Source organism: Molossus molossus, unplaced genomic scaffold (assembly GCF_014108415.1).
Source record: "Molossus molossus isolate mMolMol1 unplaced genomic scaffold, mMolMol1.p scaffold_m16_p_5, whole genome shotgun sequence".
Classification (NCBI taxonomy): domain Eukaryota; kingdom Metazoa; phylum Chordata; class Mammalia; order Chiroptera; family Molossidae; genus Molossus; species Molossus molossus.
The window spans coordinates 80,294,190-80,317,486 of NW_023425388.1; the positions used below are offsets into that span (position 1 = coordinate 80,294,190).

A 23,297-nucleotide genomic window follows, 5' to 3' on the forward strand; every position below is an offset into this window, starting at 1 on the left:
CTCCCTGTTCAGGGTCTTGTCCTTGTTCTGTCACCCTCTGTCATAGGACCCTGTTTATTTCCTTTACAGCAATGCCACAGCCTAAACTCACCACGTCTACTTTTTGCCTTCCGGTTGGTTGCTGTCCTCCTTCACTGGAGTGTATGCAATGGCTGGGACCGTCGTCTTCACGTGTATTGTCATAGTTCTTGTATTCATGAGAGCACCTGACATACAGTGGCCACTCATGAAATAATTGAATGAGTAAGAAGCTTATGATAGTTAAGTTTAAGCTGCAAAATATATGTACTATCTATTGAAGTATAAAACACACACACACACACACACACACACACACACACATATTCATTCTCACCCAAGGATATGTTTATTAATTTTGGAGAAGAAGGGAGTGAGAGAGAGATAAAAACATTGGTGTAAAAGAGAAACATTGATTGGTAGCTTCCTACACGTGCCCAGAGCGGACATGGAACCCACAACCTAGATATGTGCCCTGACCAGGAATTGAACCCACGACCTTTTCCGTGTACATTCCAACCAACCTAGCCACATAGGCCAGGGCAACAAAAATTCTTTTTTTTTATCCGCACCCTAGGACATTTTTCCATTTTTGTTCAGATAGAGCGGGAGGGAGAGAGAGGAAGAGAGGGAGAGAGAGAAACATCAATGTGAAAGGGACACATCGAGTGGCTTCCTTCTGCACGACCCCAACTGGGGCCGGGGACAAGCTACAACCTAGGTACCTGCCCTTAGAGGGAACTAAACCCGGGTCTCTCTGGACTGTGGGCTGACGCTCTAACCACTGAGCAAAACTGGCCAGGGCCAACAAAAATTCTTGAAAGTGGTGTAGTGAGGTGGGAATAGAAAATGCAGATCTTCACAGAGAACAGAAAGGGGTCCTGGAGTAAAGTTTGTCTCATATAATAACCCAATTACTTTGCTAAAGCAAGGTTTTATTTCTCCCCAGCTGGTATATGTGTTTTTCTTTTATGCACTTCCATCTATCATATACCAGATGAAATGAAAAGAATTATTTTAATAGCTGCTAATGTGTTGTTGTTTTTTTCTTTTTTTTTTCTTTTATTGATTCTAGAGACAGAGAAAGTGAGAAGGAGAGATAGAAACATTGATGAGAGAGAACATCAGTTGGCCGCCTCCTGCATGCTCCCCACTGGGGATTTGGCCCACAACCTGGGCATGTGTCCTGACTGGGAATTGAACCAGTGACCTCTTGGTGCATGGGTCAATGCTCAGCCACTGAGCCACACCAGCCAGACAATAGCTGCTAATGTTTTAAAGCAAAAGTAAAACAGGTCTTGCCTTAAAAGTTTGCCAGGGTTTCTGACTCACTCTGCCTGTTAGAGTGGAGAGGAAATAAAATTGACCTGTGCAATTTCTGCAGACTCTTATAGGTGTGGAAACAAAAGAATGTCTTACTGTATAGTGTAAGACTTTACATGATGACATTTAATATATAAATTATGTGCTCTTACTCATCTTAGGAAACATGTATACTTCCTTGCTTGCCCACTGTATATCATCATTCTTCTTTTTAACTTTAATGATCACTGTCCATGTTTATACCCTGCTGTCTGCTCTCCAGTACTCCCAGTACACAGTTCTCAATCACCAACAATAGTCTCATAGTTATTTTTTCCCCCCATGTTTTGGCTGATGTGTCTTCGTGGGCCTAGATGACCAATTTAATTACAAGGTCTGGTCCAAGTTCTACATCTTCTATGAATTATTCTCTTCTAGTCTTATTTATTGTATTTTTCATTGTCCTTAATGATTTGATGTCTAAATGTTTCTACTTTTAAAAAGAAATCTTTATGTGTTCTCTGTCTAATAAGAATTTAAAGATTCTCTAGGGAAGAAAACTATTCCGTATATTTCTTTTCAACCCCAATAGGTCCTAGCACTGTCTGAGCCCATAATGTGTGGTGCTCAATAAATATTTGCTGACTTGAATTGGATTGTAAGAAACCATAAAAAGAAGAAAAATAGAAATCTACAGTGTATAGTAAAGCTCAATTAAGCCTGTGTTTCTAATCTTCCTACCTGCTCAATCTTTGAAGAAAGCTTCAATGAAGTTACAAAACAAACTTTTCTTATAAAATCAAAAGTGTCAATAGGAATGACCAAAGGACAAAAGAGTGTGATGGAAGAACAGAAAAATTTAAATATTAGATCAGTCAACTTATTATCAGTAATTTGAGCCTCTCATTGTACTCACTTTGCTCTTTCTTTGGAGAAATATACACACACACAGTGCAAGAAACACAGCAGAAGCTAAAGAGACATTTGGTAACAGAGCATATTAAAGAAATATGGTTATATGGATTAAAGCAAAGACCCAGCGACGTCTGTCTTAATCAGCAGTCTATGTTTGAGAAACTCACCCCTCTGTCATTCCCTCTGTACCTCTTCTGCACTCTCAAAGAAACCTGTGTTAATTCAGAGAATGAATTAGTTAAATACTGATTTCTTTCAGCTCTCCCGTACAGCAAAGCTTTAGTCTCTCATAAAAATCAGACGAGCTTTCTAAGTTCTGAGGATAAGAGCAATGTTTGTTCTTTCTTTCTCTTGGTAGAGGGAACATTTTTGTGCCACCATAGGACTTTTCCTGAGCTTAACTTTTCTGGTATAACATTTTTATTTCTCTACTTCTCATTTACCCAATTCAGTTTTTTTTTCCTGGTGAGTCTTTAAGAAACATTTTAAATAGCATTATTTCTCTAATTTTCCATTTTATAAACCCTTTTTGGAGGTAGGTAGGGGCAAGCAGTGTTGTTTTCTAAGCCAATACCCTGTTCTGGATAACAAAGTGCACCGGCATGTTTTCCCACCAGCGTCCCTTCCCCGCCCCCCCTGCTCTCAACCATGCGCTGGTGTAGCTGTCCCCTGAGACCAGGCACTGGTCCTGGGGTCTCTAGTTACTCCGGCCTTGAGGAGAAGTAGGAAGTAACCCCCTGTTTCCCTGCAGCACCATGAAAGTAAATCTCACCAGTTAGTGATTCTGACTGAAGGGGAGAGACACAAATGTTAATGCAGTGCCAATAAGAGAGCTCCAGTTCCATTTCAAAGATGAGCTGAAGGGTATGTGTTGCATAAATTGTCTGAATTGAGAGGCTTACTAGGCTGGAGAGCAGGGTATCACTTGACACACAGACCCTGAAGAGAGGGGTTCGATTAAGATAAAGAAAATCAGATGGAAACCTCACAACTCATAAGCAACTCCCAGTCTGCTGTATGGTGTCAATAGAAGAGAAACATAAACTTTATCTCTGTGAGCAGAAACATTACATTGTCTTCATCACATGTTGTTTGCACCATTCAGAATCCCTTCTGCCTTATCTAAATCCAGGGAAATATGAATGAGTCTATATTTAGTCTCTTTAGAGTTAGAAAAATCTATATTGGAATAAAAATTCTGATAAGTATTATTGTGCTGATATAGCAGTGAGTTATACATTATAATGGAATATAAATGTTTTCAGGCCAGTACATTTTCTTGATAACCTAAATTATCCTTATTCATTGCAGCTTTATATTTTAATCATTTGGTTTGAAAGTCATTATAAAGTGTAGTATATATGGATTTACTTTTCTAAACAGAGCCTACTGATCATTATATATTCATTTTATTAATGACAAGAGTCCCCAGAATGAAGAATAATTAGTATTTGCTGCTATAAGGTAGCAGTATTATATACAGTCTGAAGTGAACAGAACCTTCTCATTAGTGTAGTACACGGGGAACTCAGTATTGCCATGGTACGTGAGACAATTCCACTCAATAAGTAAGAAGGTGAAAGGTTAAATAATGGAAGCCTGAAGTTAATATTGAGGCACAAACAACTTATAGATAGACTTGCCTCCTGAGACCAAAACTCAATATTACTCTGTTGCTTCAAATTGCCTTGAAGGGAGCTTCCCATTTTCCCTTAAAATTAAAGTGAATGGTTCGCAGTGGGCACACGTGATACATGAACAACACCCCCAAAAGGGAGATGTCTCCAGCCTTTCCATCTTTGATTATGTCCAAATGCAGCACTCATGAAAATATCTTGCCTTTCCCAGAGCTGCAGTCATGTTTCAGTTATTCCTGGAAGACCCTTGTATCACCATCAGAATCACTAAAGTTGTTTTGGTTAAATGTTACTTGGGGGAATACTTTCTGATGTTATTTAGCTCTTGGGTAGTTTGGGTGAAAAACAGATAATATCGTAGCTGGCAGCAAACGTCTCCTTTGCAGAAAAGGATGTTGTTCCGCTGTCCACGTCCCTTAACTTGATAGTGGACTAATCCCCTTTCTCCTCACAGAACTGAACATTTTAAACTGATAAGAACAGATGCTACACTTGATCTTAGCCAAAAGGCCAAGAAGCAATAGAATTGAACATTTTAAATAGTGGTATACAGTATGACTTGTTACAATGCTGTCTCAAGAGATTTACTTCAGGATTCAAATGACTTCTTTAGGGTAAATTTTAATTTTTCAGAAAGTTTGCCTGAACATATTTCCAGTATATTTATCTAGCTGCGAATAATGCAGCATTTACGATCTCACCACACTCGTTGGTAAATGAAGGAGCCTTTTATCCTCCCAGATGCCTCTTTTCTTCTTTATGCCTCTGATCTGATTTACAAAGTCAAGACATTCCTGGAGAGCAAAACTGCTCTTTTTACTTAATGGGAGATAATCTTAAGGAAACAAACAGAAGAACGAATTTAATCAGCGACAACTGTAACCTGCCAAACAACAGCTCTTAACTCTTTCTCGCACTCCAACTTGGTCTTTGCTAAATGTGTGGAATTCTGCGCGTTTCTCATTTCCCAAAAAGGCTTACCTTTCTAATAGCTTTGAAAAGTGACCTGGTGGAGGAATTTTCTGTGGCTCTAACTAGTAATAGCTTTTTCTCTCAATCCCAAACCCTCTTAACTGACAGACAGATAAAACCCTATCATCTACTTCATTTTCTCTCTATCATTTTCCCCCTTGCCTCTAGGACAAAAAAATTGAGAATAGTTGGCAGCACATTAAGGACACAAGGCAGAGAAAAATGTAGGTTCCTATAATGTTTAAGGGAGATGAAAATCATCTACTTTTGGGAACTGCCTAACTTCCGTTAGCTGGTGCATTAGTTACCCAAATTACTTCTTGCTTTTATCACAAAGACAATACACAGCTGAATTGTTAAATAATGTGCACTTTTTTTCCAAGAGCAAGATTGAACACTTAATCAGGTCAATAATTATTCACGCATTAGCACAGTCTTCTTCTTAAAGTGTAACGGTGACTCACTGGGTATATAGTCATTATTACTGATTAGCAGGAAATTATTTTTGCGCATCAGTGGTTCATGTGAAAACGGCTAAATTTATTATGCTGAGTTATTTAACAGTTGGACCATGTGAGAACGCTGGTGTTGCTATAAGAGTAGGCAGTTAGACAGGCATGAGCAGAGTGGGATCCATAGGTCGGGTATCCAGAAGGTCATCGGGGGAAAGCACCAGGTGCCTAGCAATGAGCAAAACTGGAAAAACAAATATTTAGGGTGGGACCTCCCCCAGGGTGACTTTTTCTCCCCTCGCATATCAATGGCCCTGACCTTTAATATTGCTGTTTATGCAGTTGAGACCCTCCCCTGACCTTTCCTTCACTGGTCCTGTGGTAGACCCCCTTAGAGGAGGAACAAGGTGCTGGAGAGTAGCCTCATGTAACTCCCTTACAAGCCCTTGCACAACCACCCCCTTAAACATTAAGCCCTCATGGTAATGAAGTTCTGACCTGCATCAAATAATCTTAGGAACAAAGCCTTGGTCTGTTGACCACAGACACAGAGTTTTGGTCAAACCAGAGACAACATCTAGGCCTGAGTTGTGTTTCAATTCCAGGCCCAGAAAAGCAGCAAAACCAAAGGCAGGTGATGCCATGGATTACAGCAGGATCAGATGCGATGACTAATGACTCCCTGCCCTGGCAATGACCAATCAGTAGAGAACATGACCCTGAAAAGACACACCTGAAAAGCTGATGAATATTGTATTGAGATCCTCCCCTGAAATCCCCCTTAAAATCCCTGCCTTTAGAGAAGGACCCAGCTCTCTCTCTCTCTCAAGAATCCCCGCACCTTTTCTTCCCTTAAGGCCTGTACCTTTGCTTTCTTTCTTCTAAGCTCCAAGGGCTTTTCTTTTGCCTTTGTAACTTGTTTCCTGAGTTCACTCAACCCAGCCTGCTCACTTCTACTTCTATGACTTTCTAAATGAACTTTTGCTTATATTGAAATCTTGACTCTGAATTCTTTCTTAGCCAAACTCAAGAACTGAGGTCTAACTTTGCTGGTAACATCTGGTGCCATTTGCCATTAACATTCCTGTTGTGATTAAATCTTTATACATATACCAGTAAATAACTATGGAAAACTATACTGCAGAATTACTGTTACAGTTGAATTTTGCTACTTACAGGTCCAACTTTCTGAAGTTTGATACTCACTTGGGCATTCATAATGCACTACAGTAAAATTCCCTTATAAATAAGTTTATTTGATAAAGAAATGAATGAGTAGTAAAAAAGTAAATAATATTGTCTGGCTAGTGTGGCTCAGTGGACTGAGCATGGTCCTATGGACTGAGATGTCCCAGTTTGATTCCCAGTCAGGGCACATGCCTGGGTTGCAGGCTCGATCCCCAGTAGGGGGGGGGCGGTGCAAGAGGCAGCCAATCAATGTATCTTGAATCAATGTTTCTATCTCTCTCTCCCTTCCTCTCTCTCTCTAAAAAGAAAATATATATATATATATATATATATATATATATAGAGAGAGAGAGAGTAAATAATATTAAAAAGAGTAGAAGACAAAATATGAACAATAGAGAATAAATTTACAAAAAAGAAAAAGTGAAAAGGAAATATGGAATGAGAGACATGCAATTTCACTTTGAATTATTTGGATAATATTTGATGAAATATCTGAAATTTTCTCTGCTTTACATAATTGACATTTAATATTATAAATAAATGATAAATTCTATGTTTTATTTCAATCATTTCTACATAGAAAATATTCCAAGGAGAAAATTTGTCAATCATTAAAGGTATTTGTCCCTTTTTGGGAGCAGGCAAATGTTTCTTACATAAGATATATTAATTTCATCTCGATCCTGTTTGTGATCTTGCTTTATCTGTACTTCCTCCTAGTCCACTAACTCAAAATCAGATTATTTTGAAAAACAATCAAGATATTAAATAATTGTATATGCAAATATATATAAGCATATATTAGTATAAGGTAAGAATTCCTTTTTAAACATAGCCATAATATTATGTCTTGAAAAAAAATAACAAATAACCCATCAAATCAGAAGTCCATGTTCAAATTTTTTCAATTTTATATGTTTGCTTACAATTGGTTTATTTAAATCAGTATTCACATAAGGTCAAAACATTGTATTTATTTTGGTATGTCTCCGTAGTATCTTTTAATCTATAGTTTACTCCACCTACTAATTTTTGTCCTTGCAAAAATTTGTTTGTTGAAAACCAAGTTATTTGTATGTTTTGATCTGATTCGGGCTTGATTTGGCAAGAACACTTTATATACGCTGTTGTATTTTCCATCAGGAGGCACATGATATCTGGTTGTTTCTTTCTTTTGAGATTAGCAGTCATGTATTTTGTTAACTTGAGTATTTGTGAGACATGTTACATGCTCAGTTTTTTCCCTCTTTTTTTTAATTTTAATTTTTTACTATTTTCTAAATAATGAATTCATTATCAACCATCATATAAAGTAACTAATATCTCTTTAAGTATCACTTTGATCTTGTTTATTTTATCATAGTTGTTTGTCATCAATTAACTATTTTTAATTTTCATTGATACACAAATTGTCTTTGGGTACTCAAGTTGACTCTCCTCTATCCTTGGGATATGACCCTCATAGTCTTTGATGGATTTCTTGCTATCAGGTATGGATTGATGTCCAGGATCATCTTCAATACTTCTTTCAAATCAGGAATTAGCCATTTCCTCAATAATTTCTGGGTCCTTTTGGTGGGAAATAGTAAGTTGAGAAGAGAAAATGAAAGCTATGGATTTTTTTTGTATGTTAATTAGTTATAACCAATGATTACTTATTGTTTTTAGACCTTTTTCATTTTTTAGTGGACAAGTTTATGAATATAACTTTTAAGAGAAAGTAAACCATTAATTTAAAATGACATTTCCAATTCTAATTTATAATCATGGGGTTCCAATTAACTCCACTGATTTCATAATTACCTATTTTCTTTTATTTTTGTATATTTAACATTTATAAACAGTTGTCTTAACTATTATATCCAGGTGTTTTTTCTTTCTTTTTATCTTTATGGTAAATTCCATTCAAGGACAAGAAAATCACTATGTTTAAAAAATAAATATATTTAGGTCAGCAACTAAATATATAATACATTTGGTTTTGCTTCTAAATTTTGGGGATTGTAGTTATTTCATTTTGATATAATTTTATCTTATGATATATTTATATGGCTCAAAACACATCTAAAAAGCAATTATATTCAGAGAAGTCTAACAACCTCTACCATTTATTCCTCAACCATGTTCCTTTCTCCTTCACATATAAACTAATTTATACTTTATCCTCTTTTTTTCTTTTGAAACTACACAAGTGCATATTTACAAGACTTGTTACATAAATACTAGCCTGGCTTTCTTTTTTCAATTAATATTAATCCTGGAGAATACTCCACAGTTGTTTATGGAGCTATCTCTTCTTCCTTTTAATAGTTGCATTGTATTCCATTATGTGGATTTACAACAGTTATTGTACCAGTTCCCTATCAATGACCTTGTGTTTGTTTCCAATCATTGTGCTTCAATGAATAGCTTTGTGCATAATTTCACCCATATTTTTGCCATTTTTTGGGGGGGATAAGATTCATAGAAATAGGATTTCTGAGCCAATGAATAAATACATATGCAAATTTGTTATATATTGGCAAATTCTTTTTTACCATTTTCTATTCTCGCCTACAATCTTTGAAAGTGCTTATTTTCCTCAAAGCTTCACCAACAGAGTATATTATCAACATTTTGGGTTTTTACTATACTGATAAAAACTGGCATCTCAATATAGTTTCATTTGCATCTGTCTCATTAAGATGTAAATTTTTATGTTAGAAAGGATCTGTGATTATTTTTCAGTGAGCTGTATGATCATGTCTTAAAGCTATTTTTATATATAATGGTTAGCTTTTTGTTTTCTTTTTGATGAACTTTAAAAATAAATTAGGAAATGTGGCAGGTTGAAAAAAATGACCATACTTTTCACTCCTTCCTGTACCCATTCTCTTTGAAATGTTTTTCTCAACTCTTCTAATGAAGATATGGAGTCCATTTCTCCTTTGCTTTAAACCAAAGTTAGGCTTGGGAATTGTTTGGGCCAATAGAATGATCAGAGGTTACCTTGTACCAGTTCCAAGCTTAAGCCTCTAGAGACCTTGCATGCTTCTCTCAGCCTTGTGAGCCAATCCTAGCTACCCTGCTGGAGAATGAGAGTCCCCATGGAGCAGAGATGAGCCATTTTTGCTAAGGTTATCTGAGACATGGCAACATGAATGAACCCAGCAGAAACCAGAGAACCAAATATTCAGTCCAAAATTTCAACCTTAAAATCATAAAGTAAATGAATTATTTTTGTCTTCAGCTTCTAAGTTTTGAGGTGTCTTTTTTTTTTTTTGGTGCAGCAAACTCATACAAAACAATATTACTTTTTCCATAAGGTGTTACACACATTCCCCCAGTTTGTATATTGTCTTTATAAATAGTTACACGCAGTGTTTTTCTTTGCATTACTTCTACTTCATTTTAACTTTGTTTTTTACTTTTGCTTTTACTTTTATTCTTTAGATTTTCTTTTCCACATGCAACCATGGTTTTAAATAGTAGCAATCACATTGAAACTTTGATTTTATGTACTTCCATTTTAATCTAACTATATATCAAAAACATTTTTCTATGTTTCTATATTGTGCTTATAATTACAAATTTTAATTAAAATTCTGTTATGTCCTTAAGGTTAGCATAATTTAAAAATCTTTTCTCTTCTTGTTGGACATTTATTTTATGTTGGTTGCTATTATAGATAATGCTATAATGAATAGCATTTTGCTTTATTGGATTGTTTTTTTATGATAAATTGCCATGAATAAAATTAAAGAGTCAAAAAATATACAAAAATCTTTTTAGTTTTTGCTATGTTTTGACATGGTGTTTCAAATAATGTAATGTGCAATGCAATAAATATTGAACTCTTCCTAGCTATATATTTTATGTTAAAAAATGTTCAGCCTCACCTAAGGACATGTTTATTAATTTTAGGGACAGAGAAAAGGAGAGAGAGTAAAACGTCGATGTGAGAAGAAACATAGATCGGTTGCGTCTTGTATGCACCCTGACAAGGCATTGAACCCCCAACCTAGGTACATGCCCTGACTGGGACTTAAAACCCTTTTGGTGTGCTAAATGATGCTCCAACCAACTGAGACACCTGGCCAGGGCCAGATTTTTATTTATTTTTTTACAAAGCAAATGTGCCCTTTTCACAAAGTAATTCTTGAAAATGGTTTAAAAATCAAAAGGTAATAATATAAGACAAAAAACGGATGTCTCCTGCCCACCCCTTCTCACAACAGCTATCTACCCTTCCAGTGGATGCTACTTTCACGTCTTTCACCCATTTTCTTAGGTGTTCAGCTAGTTTCCAAAAAAAACTTATTTTGACTATCTTCCTAAATTTCAGGTATTGTGTATTGTCTTCCTATTATGGAAAGTGAAGATTAGCTCTCTTAAACTCCTCCAACTCTGATGTTTCTATTATAGATATTAATGTCTCCCTTTTTCACAACACAAATCCAGTTAAAAAATTTTTTTCTTTATTGATTTTAGAGAGAGAGAGGAAGGGAGAAGGAGAGAGAGATAGAAGCATCGATTAGAGAGAACAATGAATGGCCACCTCCTGCATGCCCCCCACTGGGGATTTGGCTCACAACCTGGGAGTGTGCCCTGATGGGGAACCGAACTAGTGACCTCATAGTGCATGGGTCAGTGCTCAACCATTGAGCCACACAGGCCGGGCAAAACAAATCCAGTTTTTAACATTTAAGTTGACTCTTTATTATTGTTGTTTTTATTTAGGTTTTTTTGTTTTGTTTTGTTTTTTTATAATCCCTTGTTATATATTCCCAGACTTCAACACTTCTCAGTCCCATTTTCTACTAAGTCAAAGTTAACAAATCTATTCTATATTTTAGAGAAGAAATTTTATTTTTTTTACCCTTTTTTAAAATTTAATTAATTCATTTATTTTTGTTACAGATGTTTCTCCTTTTCCCCCCACTAATTCCCTCCACCCCTACCCTCCCCATCCTGTCCCCAGCTTTGTTGTCCATGTTCCTTGTTCATGCATACATGCATATAAGTTCTGTGGTTTATCCCCCCGACCCTCTCTGGGGATAGTCAGTCTGTACCGCACTTCCACATCTCTGGGACTACCCCATTCCTCAGATTGTTATGTTCATTATATTCTGTAAATAAGTGAGATCATATGATACTTACCTTTCTCTGTTTGGCTTGTTTCTCTTAAGATGACACTTTCCAGGTCCCTCTATGTCTTCTCAAAGGATAAGAGATCTTTCTTTCTTACAGCTGCATAGTACTCCATTGTGTATATGTACCACAGCTTTTTTATCCATTTGTCTACTGATGGACATTTGGGCTGTTTCCAGATCTTAGCTATTGTAAATAGTGCTGCTACAAACATGGGGGTACATATATTCTTTCTGATTGGTGTTTCAGGGTTCTTAGGGTATATTCCTAGAAGTGGGATCACTGGGTCAAATGGAAGTTCAATTTTTAATTTTTTGAGGTAACACCATAGTGTTTTCCATAGTGGCTGCACCAGTCTGTATTTCCACCAGCAGTGTATTAGAGTCCCTTTTTCTCCACACCCTGGCCAACACCTGTTGTTTGATGATTTGTTGATGGCGGCCATTCTGACAGGTGTGAGGTGATACCTGATTGTTGTTTTAATTTGCATCTCCCTGATAATTAGTGATGTTGAGCATTTCTTCATATGTCTCTTGGCCATTTGTATGTCCTGTTTGGAGAGGTGTCTATTCAGCTCCTCTTCCCATTTCTTAATTGGGTTCTTTGTTTTCCTTTTGTTGGGTTGTATGAGCGCTCTCTATATATTGGAAATTAACCCCTTATCTGATATATCATTGGCAATTAAGCTCTCTCATACAGTGGGTAGCCTTTCCATTTTGATAATTGTATATTTTGCTGTGCAGCAGCTTTTGAATTTGATGTAGTCCCATGTGTTAATTTTCTTCTTTGTTTCTGTTACCTTAGGTGATGTGTCAGTGAAAATTCTGCTGCGTATGATGTCTGAAATTTTGTTGCCTACAGTTTCTTCTAGGATTTTTGTGGATTCATGAGTCACATTTAAGTCTTCTCTCCATTTTGAGTTTATTCTTGTGTAGGGTGTAAGTTGATGGTCTAGTTTCATTTTTTTGCATGTAGCTGTCCAATTTTCCCAACATCATTAGAGGTTATCTTTATTCCACTGTATGCTCTTACCACCTTTGTCAAATATTAAATGAGCATATCGCCTTGGGTGCATATCTGGGATCTCTGTTCTGTTCCACTGGTCTATATTCCTGTTCTTGTGCCAGTACCAGGCTGTTTTGAGTACAGTGTCTTTGTAGTATAACCTGAAATCTGGTAATGTGATCCCTCCTACTTTATTCTTTTTTTTCAATATTGCTGTGGCTATTCGAGGTCTATTTTGGTTCCATGTGAACTTCTTAAGTATTTGTCCTAGTTCTGTGAAGTATGTCATTGGTATTTTGAAGGGGATTACATTGAATCTATAGATTGCTTTGGGCAATATGAACATTTTAATGATGTTAATTCTTCCAATTCATGAACAAGGTATATGCTTTCACTTTTTCATATCTTCTTCTATTTCTTTTTTCAATGACTTGTAGTTTTCTGCAAATAGGTCCTTTATTTTTTTGGTTAAGTTTATTCCTAGGTATCTTAATTTTTTTTTGCCATGATGGTAAATGGGATTGTTTTCTTAGTTTTTCTTTCTGTGAGTTCATCATTGGTGTATAAGAATGCCATCGATTTATTGCTGTTAATTTTGTATCCTGTGACTTTTCCAAATTTATTTATTAAGTCTAGTAAAATTTTGATGGAGTCTTTGGGGTTTTCTATGTATACTATCATGTTATCTGTGAATAATGACAGTTTCACTTCCTCCTTTCCAATTTGGATCGCTTTTATTTTTTCTTCCTGTCTGATTGCTGTGACTAAGACTTCCAGTACTATGTTAAATAAGAGTGGTGAAAGTGGGTATCCGTGTCTTGTTCCTGTTTTTAAGGGAAATGCTTTTAGTTTTTGCCCATTGAGTATGATGTTGGCTGTAGGTCTTTCATATATAGCCTTTATTATGTCGATATATGATCTCTCTATTTTTACACTGCTGAATGTTTTTATCAGAAATGGTTGCTGGATTTTGTTGAATGCTTTCTCAGCATCTATTAATGTGATCATGTAGTTTTTATTCTTCATTTTGTTTATGTGGTGTATCACATTTATTGATTTGCGAATATTGTACCAACCTTGCATCCCTTGGATGAATCCCGTTTGGTCATGGTGAATAATTTTTTTGATGTGTTGCTGGATCTGATTTGCTAGTACTTTGTTCAGGATTTTGGCATCTATGTTCATCAGGAATATTGGCCTGTAGTTTTCTTTCTTTGTAATGTCTTATTCTGGTTTTGGAATAAGAATTATGTTGGCCTCATAGAACGTGTGTGGAAGTCTTCCTCCTTCTTGAATTTTTTGAAATAGTTTGAGGAGAATGAGTGTTAGTTCTTTTTTGAATGTTCGGTAAAACTCCCCCGTGAAGCCATCCGGGCCTGGGCTTTTGTTTGCTGGGAGAGTCTTGATTATATCTTCAATTTCTTCTGTTGTTAATTGTCTGTTCATGTTTTCTATCGCTTCCCAGTCCACTTTTGGGAGACTATGTGTTACTAGATAGCTGTCCATTTTGCTTAGATTGTGGAATTTGTTGCCATATAATTTTTCATAGTAATTGTTAACAATCTTTTTTTTGTATTTCTGTGGTGTCGGTTGTTACTTCTTCTCTTTCATTTCTGATTTTGTGTATTTGGGTTCTCTCTCTCTGCTTCTTGGTGAGTCTAGCTAAAGGGTTCATCAATCTTGTTTATCTTTTCGAAAAACCAGCTCTTTGTTTCATTGATCCTTTGAATTGTTTTTTTGGTCTCTATGTCATTTATTTCTGCTCTGATCTTTACTATTTCCTTCCTTCTACTTGCTCTGGGGTTTTGTTTTTGTTTTTGTTTGCTTTCTAGTTCTTTAAGTTGTGAGGTTAGGTAGTCTATTAGAGATTTTTCTTGCTTCTTGAGGTAGGCCTGTAATGCTATGAACTTCCCTCTCAGAACTGCTTTTGCTGCATCCCATAGATTTTGTGTTTTGTGTTCATTTTTATTGGTTTCCAGAAAGTTTTTAATTTCTTCTTTGATCTCCTCATTGATCAGTCATTGTTTAATAACATGCTATTTAGCCTCCATGTGTTGAAATGTCTTTGCATGTTCTTGTTGCAATTGATTTCTAGTTTCATGCCACTGTGGTCTGAGAAAATGCTTGATATGATTTCAATCTTCTTGAACTTGTAGAGACTTAGTTTGTGTCTTAACATGTGGTCTATCTATCTTTGAGAGTATCCAATGTGCACTTGAGAAGAATGTGAATTCTGTAGTTTTGGGTGTAATTTAGAGAAGGAATTTTAGAAAATCCCTTCTGGATTTAATTCTTTAGTCTTCTGCTTTAGTCTTCGTGGTCTCTAGGCTTGATGCGTAGCTAATATCCTCACACTTCTTGTTCGCCAGAAAATTCTCTTTACCTCTCACTTGTGTTGGATCCAGTATTCATGGATACCATGTAAAATGAACTTTTGCTCTTTGTTTTGTATGTCCAGCATCTGAGGCTTTTTTCTGTGATTAAGGAAATCCTCACTCTCATGGACATTTCAGGAAACTGAAGACTGACCTACTGACCAATAGCTGAAAATAGTAGATTCTCACTTTTCCTGACACTCTTTCATCCAGGACACCAGTGTATGAACTAGAAACTACAGGGGCTCAGTCACATGTTTCTTTGGCAAACTTTTGCATGGCTTGACGCATAAAGGAAGGAACAGGGAATGCTCTCTCTGGTAGTATCTGAAATAGAAGGGTTTGTAAGGTGAGTTCCTGACAAAGGGTTTGTAAGGTGGGTTCATATGTAGAGGCAGTTGAAGGCACCCATCAATGGTCTTAGGTGTCTCTGTAAGTCACCTGCTATATCTCATCCTGTGACATTTTCGTTTCTGTAGAACTGCCACAGAAGCCAACCTTGCTTGACCTTCTGGAGCCCTGCTCAAAATTCTAGCTTTGTAATCATGTGATTAGCCTAAATCAGTGTTTTTCTTACCTCACTTCCTCAAAGTGGCAGGAGCTATGTGTATTTACATTGTAATCACAGCTCTGTCCACAGGCAAGATTCTCTGTGTTTTTGTTTGTAAAATACAATGGCCTCAGTGACCTGTTTTAACCTTTTCATTTATTTTTGCATCCAAAATTTTTAATAACAAGCTAGGACCTGGGTTCATTTTTGTATCCGCAGCTGCTCCTTCTGCCTCTGGAGCACTCAAATTTCCGTCCATGGAGGGCACACAGAGTTTGGTGTGTGGGTGTGTGGGGTCCCTGGGCTGTGCTCAGATGCCTGTACACCACACAGGCTTTGGGAGAAGATGAGGGTGGTGTCAAAGTTCTTGGAGAAAATCAGGGCCAGCTGGACGAAGGTGAGACTCTTGCCCCTGCCTGGAGGATGTGGTTCTCTGGGTGGGAGCTCAGGTGCAGCCAACACACCTTTAGATTAGACACTTCCTCAGAAGCACATCATCCCTATAGTCCCTACGACCACAGCTATTTTGTCTTCCTGGCCAGGAAGCTCCATCTTATGCACCACCAGGAAAAGGGGAAGACTTGTGAACAACCTCTGCAGCACAACTTGGTGGAAGGTAGAGTTGCTTGTTTGGCCAGAAAGCTGTGCAGCTTGGCCAACGGCCCTCAGTACATGTCCTGACACTTGAGCTCCTCGAAGGGAATCTGGGTCTTGGTTGTAGAAGATGTTGACTCACATGATGGAGATACCCCACACCCAACCTCATTATATCTCAAGAGATGCAAGATGCCACATCGCTTAGGAGACAATGCTGTACCCATGGCTTGTTTTTTCAGCCTTTCCAATGATTCTATAAATTCTCACATCTTCCAGATAAACTTCAGTTTATCTAGATAGTTAGCCAGAGTCCTTTTTTGGAATGAGAAACCCTGGTATAGAACTGAAAGACACATTGTACCTTCTTTTATTTACTCCCTTGTTTACCTAAAGAACATTCTGCAGCAGCATGTGTATTGCAAACATTTTTTTTCTGCTCTCACAGTTAATAGATGGTTTGCATTTACATTTTTAGGCAGCAAATCTGCTTCAGAATTTTAAAGGCATTTTTACACTTGTGAGTTGTTTTTGTTTTGTTTTATTTTATTTTCCCATTCAATTCTGTTTGGCACTTTCTGCTCTTTTTAACATAGAGAGAAACTAATAATATATCAGTTGAATTTGGGAAACTTTCCTTGTGTTATTTTATTTCAATAATTTATTTCCCTCCCATTTTCTGTACTTTCTTTATCTGGAACACCTGTTATATAAATGTTGGCCGTCCTCAAAAAATAAATCAATCTTTATTTCTTTTTGACTTATATTTTATGTCTTAGTTTTCTTTGCTTTGTTTTTGTTTTATTTTCTGGAAGAGATCCTCAACTTTATTTTCCAATCTTCCTATTATTTTCAGATTTTGCTGTTATAATTTAGTATTATAAAAACTTTCCTTTTATCTGCAATGATCTCTTTTTTGTAACATCCTTATTTGGGGTCATAATTATAACATGCCTTCTCTTTTTGGAAATTTTATTTTGCTACTAAATTGCCTTAGTTTCTTTTTTGACTGTACATTTTCATATTCATGTTTTATATTAGAGATACAACTGGCTTGTGATCCTTAGCCTTGTGTTTATAGGAAGAGTGGGGAACTAAATTTTATTGGAGCTCCGTTTTCTCAGGTGGGGCTGGTTTACTCATAGGAGAACTCAGGCCTTTTATCGTGTTTTTTAAATTAATTTATTAATATTTTATTTATTCATTTGTTTTGTTACTGATGTTTCTCATTTTCCCCCCATTGAAACCCTCCTCCCCTCCCCCCCACCCCATTCCCAGCTTTGTTGTCTATGTTCATTGGTCATGCATACATGCATAAGTCTGTGGTTTATCTCTTCCCCCAAACTCCCCTCCTCTGAGGCCTGTCAGTCTGTACCCCACCTCTATGTCTCTGGGTTAATTTTGTTCAGCAGTTTGTTTAGTTCATTATATTCCACAAATAAGTGAAATCATCTGATATTTGTCTTTCTCTGCTTGACTTGTTTTGCTTAGCATAATTGAGGGGATCCCTTATTGTCAGTATCAGTAAGATTTTTTTCTTACGGTTTGTTTTTTTCTTCCATTTCCTGCCTTGAGTATTTTGACCTGGAGATACCAGGAAGGGGAAGAAAGTGGTAGATTCAATGTTCAGTAAACGAGTTATCACTTAAATCTTATTATTAGTACCTTACTTACCTTTCCCCTCACCTGTGCCTAATAGCCTTAAATGAAATTCTCTATTATTCAGTTTTTTCAGAGAAAAAAATCCATCATTTTTAGCACAGGTAGGAGAGAGATAATTATTGATTGCTCAGGATGAGAGAAGAGGATAGAGCAGCTTTTAAAAAAAGGCTTAGACACTTAACTCGCTCTCTGCTGTGCCTTACATCTTTACTGCAGTAATAGATCCCTCTGATCCCTCAGGCTCCTGCCATGGGAAATGGCTAGATTCTAGTTGTTGATCCTCCCTTCTACACACACACACACACACACACACACGTCTTCCCCATTCATGTCTTTTAAGTCAATAGTTGCCTATTTGGTTTTTAGTTTTCAAAATTTAGTTAACATTTTTATTCTACCCTGCTCTACTTTTCTTTGACTTTGTATGTCTATCTTTTTTGTAATCATTACCATTTTGATGTTTTAGATGGAGCAGAAATAAATGCATGTTAATTCATAATGCTTACCCAGAAAATTCTAAATACATCCCTTTCATAAGTAAATACCAGGTGGTGAAGAAATCTTCCATGGCCAGATTGGGTACCAAAGCCCATAGTGGAAATGGAAATTCTGAATTCCACAAACTCTCCCTGGGCTTTTCCATATATCTTCTGTTCATAGATTGGCATTTATTAGAATTGCTTTATTCTAGAATTATATATCTTTATGCTTTTCTCTATTACTGTACTCAGTATTGGAAATGTATTGTTTTTACTTTATCTAATAAGCTTCTTTTCTGGCTCTCTTTTCATAGATAAGAGAATATTATAAAAAATTTCAATTTTGTCACTTACATTTCAATTTCCTGTTTTGTATTCTCTAGATTAATTGAGTGTATTAATTGAATCTCTGCTCATGAGGTTACTTTTTACATTATCTATGTTTGTAAATACCTCTTTTATTTCACCTTCTGAAATTTTATTTTCTTTCTAGTATAATTTTATTTTAAATAATAAACATGTACTAAGTAATATTTATATTACTGTTATTATGCAGTACTAGTTATACTCAGAAGGTATTTTGTCCACCTATTTTCCTTTGTAGACAACAATAAATTATAAGTAAATGTTAAACAATGTAGATAGAGGGAACACAAACATGTAGAAAATTAGAAAATGAAGATTTATTAGGTATAAAATGCACAGAAAGAGGAACAGAATAAAAATAACTGATTAGTCAATGTGAGCCAAATTATCATCTAATGTCAAAAAACTGGATATTTATTTTCACTTAACTACATCATAGAGTATATAAAACCTAAATCTCCTTTTTTCTTCTTTCAAAATGAGCTGCTGAAAAATATTGTTAAATAATATGTTGTTACAAGGTCACCAGTAAAACCCAGAACTTTACACCTAGCAGAGTGCTTCCTGAAAAGTCTCTAAGTGGGAACAGGAGCTGGAGCACGTTGAGCATTCTGTGTCTGTTCCACGGGACACGTGTAAAACAATTGCCTACATGCAGAAATACCCAATGGGCACCCTGAAATGGAGAATTCCTTTCTGTAGACATCTGTACAATTTTATGCTAACATCCTTCTGTCTGTGAAGCTCTCTAGAGGGAAAAGATTTGGCAAAATTACCTATAAAAGTCTCTAATATATTTATCATTTAATTTTTTTCAATGACTACTTCTATTGTGAACAACACTAAATAAAATGCCTCTCTATCCCACAACAGCTTTAAAACTAAAACAAAGAAGTTATACAAGATAGAAGAAAACATAAATACATGATTTTCCCATTAAGCAGATATACAAGATATACTTTTAAGTAAATAAAAGATTATTAAATGCCTTCTGTTGCTAGTTCGGTGTAAACATGGACATTGTTATCTCAGTAGAAAATATCTGCTTGTTCTTGACTGAGATGACAATAAAACCTTAGAGCATGTAATTTTTTTTTCCCCCCAGATTGGAAACTTGTTCTGTGGCTTCACCTTCTACCCCTTTTTGTGTTTGGACCAGAAAATTTATTCAGACTTTGTTTGTCTAAGTCAAGAATCTAAACTCTAGATTATTTTTTAGAGAAGAAGAAAGAGAGAAAGAGAGAGATACATTGATCCATTGCCTTCAGAACGCACCCCAACAGGGTCCAACCTGCAACCTAGGTGTGTGCCCCGACCAGGAACGCTCTGACCAGCTGAGCACACCGGCCAGGGCAAAACTGTAGATTCCTGAAGACAGTAGGTTCCTAAATCCATTAGGCTTGGGGAATGAATATTTTAACGTTCTTTCCATACAATACCCTAGGTTTCTTACTCTAATCCTAGAGGCACTATGCCTCTGGTCACTGCATCATTTGCTTCATATTAAGTCAACTTAACACTATGTTTTCATTCTATACATGTAAAATTTTTCAGAATAGGTACTCAAAAATGTTCACACTTTTTATGGTTTAATATTCTATTTTAAGAAAAAAAAGTGCAATATTGTCCTCCATTTACATTTGTCAAATACTGTCTATCTTTTCTCTTTATTTTCACTAAATGATAGATATCACTGCTCTCCTCTTTTCCAGACTGTCTGCTTCATCATGAACAAAGATTTTCTTTCAGTGATTACAATGCAAGCCTCTAACACTGCCTTTTACATAGGAGGCACTCAATAACTAATTCATAATAAAGCACACTGATCTCACCCTTCTGTGATGGACACCTAGCATTTGCTCTTTATTTTCCATATTCTGTAATATTGATTTAATATTTTAATTGCTGGAACTGAAGATGAAAAGTGATTGCTGAGTTGACTCTTCAGCAAGAGTAGTGTATGTCCAGTGAATAACAATAACATTAATGCCTTCACTGATTTTAAAAATACTTAGCATCCCCCCTCACACATATTTTAACATCTCTGGTATTGGAAAGCATCTACAGTGAAGGCATGTCATGATTTATTTGGAAACTCTATTTTATTTCTTTCCTTTTTAGTCCTTCCTTTCTTCCTTTGCTTGTTCCTTTCTTCCTTCCCCTCTTCATTCTTTCCTTTTTGTGTGTTGGGTCATAACATAGTGATGATATATATATATTAGAATCCATGCAGACTTTTTATTGATAAAATAGCATAGCTACAATTAGTTGAAATTGTATCACATATTAATGTAAAAGAAGTATTTTTTTCTTTCTATTTTTTTCTTTATTAAATTTTAGAGAGAGAAAGGAAGCAAAAGGGAGAGAGAGATAGAAACATTGATGTGAGAGAGAACATCAGTTGACTACCTCCTGCATGTCCCTCACTGGGGATTGGGCCCACAACCTGGGCATGTGCCCTGACTGGGAATCGAACCAGCGACCTCTTGGTGCATGGGACTATTTTCAACCATTGAGCCACACTGGCTGGGCTCTTTCTTTCTATTTTAGAGATGAGGAAACTGAAGCCCCAAAGTTAAGCAACTTACTCAGAGTTATATATCTACTAAATGTAACTTAGTTACATTTAATGTAATTTAAATTAACATCTTTCTAGTCCAAAGATTATGCTCTCTACATAAACTACATATACATCTATTTACTATATGTGAAGTATACCTGGATAGAACTCTGAAGTTGTAGAAATAGAATCATATATTTTAGAGTTGGAAAACAAATTAGAGGGCATCTATTCTAATTGCCCTATTTTGCAGATAAGAAAGGACCTCCACAGAAATTAAATGTTTTGCTCTAGGTAATAAAATTAGAAATTTTCAGACACAGAACTAAGAAAAAAAGAATCATGCGTACTTGTAGTAACAAATTCGAATACCACAGAAGTATATAAAAGAAAAACAAAATCTCTACCCAATTCTGGACAGAAACCACCTTTCACAGATAGTATATATATCCTCCAGTTTTCAAATAGGATTAAAAAATGGGTGTTTGCTGCAAGCATCGGTAAAACTCATTCTTACAATTATTTAGAAAATCAATAGGAAAATATTGCTTTCCCAATATAAAATTTCTAATATGACTCCTGCTACTTTTATTAAAAGAATTGATATAGATTATATAAAAACTTTCAAAATATCTGTTTTATACTAGAAACTCATTATGCCCTAACTAATTTATTCTCATCACAAAGTTCTGAGGTCAGAACTCACTTCCTTTGTTGCCTTTTTGTGAATAAGATAACAAGAGTTTAGAGGGCAAACGACTTACTAAAGGTGTAAAGTTGGAACAGTTGAGGACTCAGACTCATTGGCAATGTAGATAGGGGTCACTCACACCCTGGCTGATTGAGATTTAGGCTGATGAAAGAGGTTATGACTAATGGGTAGTTGAAGAAAGATGCTGATGACATTCATTAAAGCCCTGTTACCATTACAGAAACAAGGTCATAGAAGCTTTGCTTAATTTTATTTGACTGTTGTGTGTGTGTTTGTTTAAATTCTAGTATTTTCTTCATCTCTCGCCTTCCTGTCTTTATGTTACATATGCCACTGGTAGTTAAATTTACAATTTAGTCTTTAGGTAACAAAATATTCAGCGGGACTCTTCCTGAATGGGTGGAGCATTGTATATAGCTAGCAATGGATACAATGACTTCCGCTGTTTCTCATTTGGGGGAAAGAATACAATTTTTTTTTTTTTTTTAAGAATGACTATACATGTTATGCACTGATATAAAGATGTTTTGTGGTTGTATGGAAGTTAACGTGCATGTATCAGGGAACACGCAACCGTTGAGAATCAAAGGAGTGAACTGTGCTCCTTATCTATTTATTGCCTATGAGCCCCATATTTACCCACTGGCCTGATCTGTTGATGTGGAACTGGCTCCTTTGCCACTGACACAATGTTAGGCTTTGCCAGGGCAGAGGGATGGAGAAATATGCAGGAGGGAAGAGCTTTGTTTTCTGGTTTTGGAGTGCTGGAGCTACCGGCTTCATAGCATGGACAGCTTCTTCATTGCTTGGCCTCTGCAGCTCCGGCGGTGGGCAGTTGCTTCACTAGGCCCAGCTTCTGCAGGGCATGGCAGCCAGCAGCTTCCACTTGGGTGGTTTTAGAGTGAGAGGCACTTCTCTGTGAATAGCTTTCCCTGGCACATTACAGCACAGATTTCCAGCAAGTTCTGCCAGCTAGGCAACAGAGCAAATTCTCTGCTATTCAGCAGGTCACGGCTGTGCACTGTCCTACATGGTCTGTGTCTCAGCCCTGGGATGGGGAGGACATTCTCTACAGTGTTCCCTCTCGGCTCTAAGGGGAGTGACTGCTCATTACACCTGTGATTTCTACAGTTTTAAAAGTTCCCTTTACTTTTCAATAGCCAATAGCTTCTTATTCCAATCCTTTATTATAGTTAATTATTCACTATATTAAATTTTCACGTTTTAAATTCCTCTGTGGGTTTTTTTTTTCTGATTAAATTCAAGACTGTCTGACTTCAATTTCCGCACTTTTAGACCACTACCCTGTCCTTCCACTACCCTGCTCGTTACCGTTAATAGGGATACTCCAATGCATAAAATAACGTGGCTTTTAAT

The 23,297-nt window shown here is 36.3% G+C and overlaps 1 pseudogene; it reads right to left on the reverse strand.

Annotated features, from left to right (window-relative positions):
* Window positions 1-4,259: 4,259 nt before the first annotated feature.
* LOC118618044 lies at window positions 4,260-4,394 on the reverse strand (annotated as a pseudogene).
* Window positions 4,395-23,297: the final 18,903 nt, after the last annotated feature.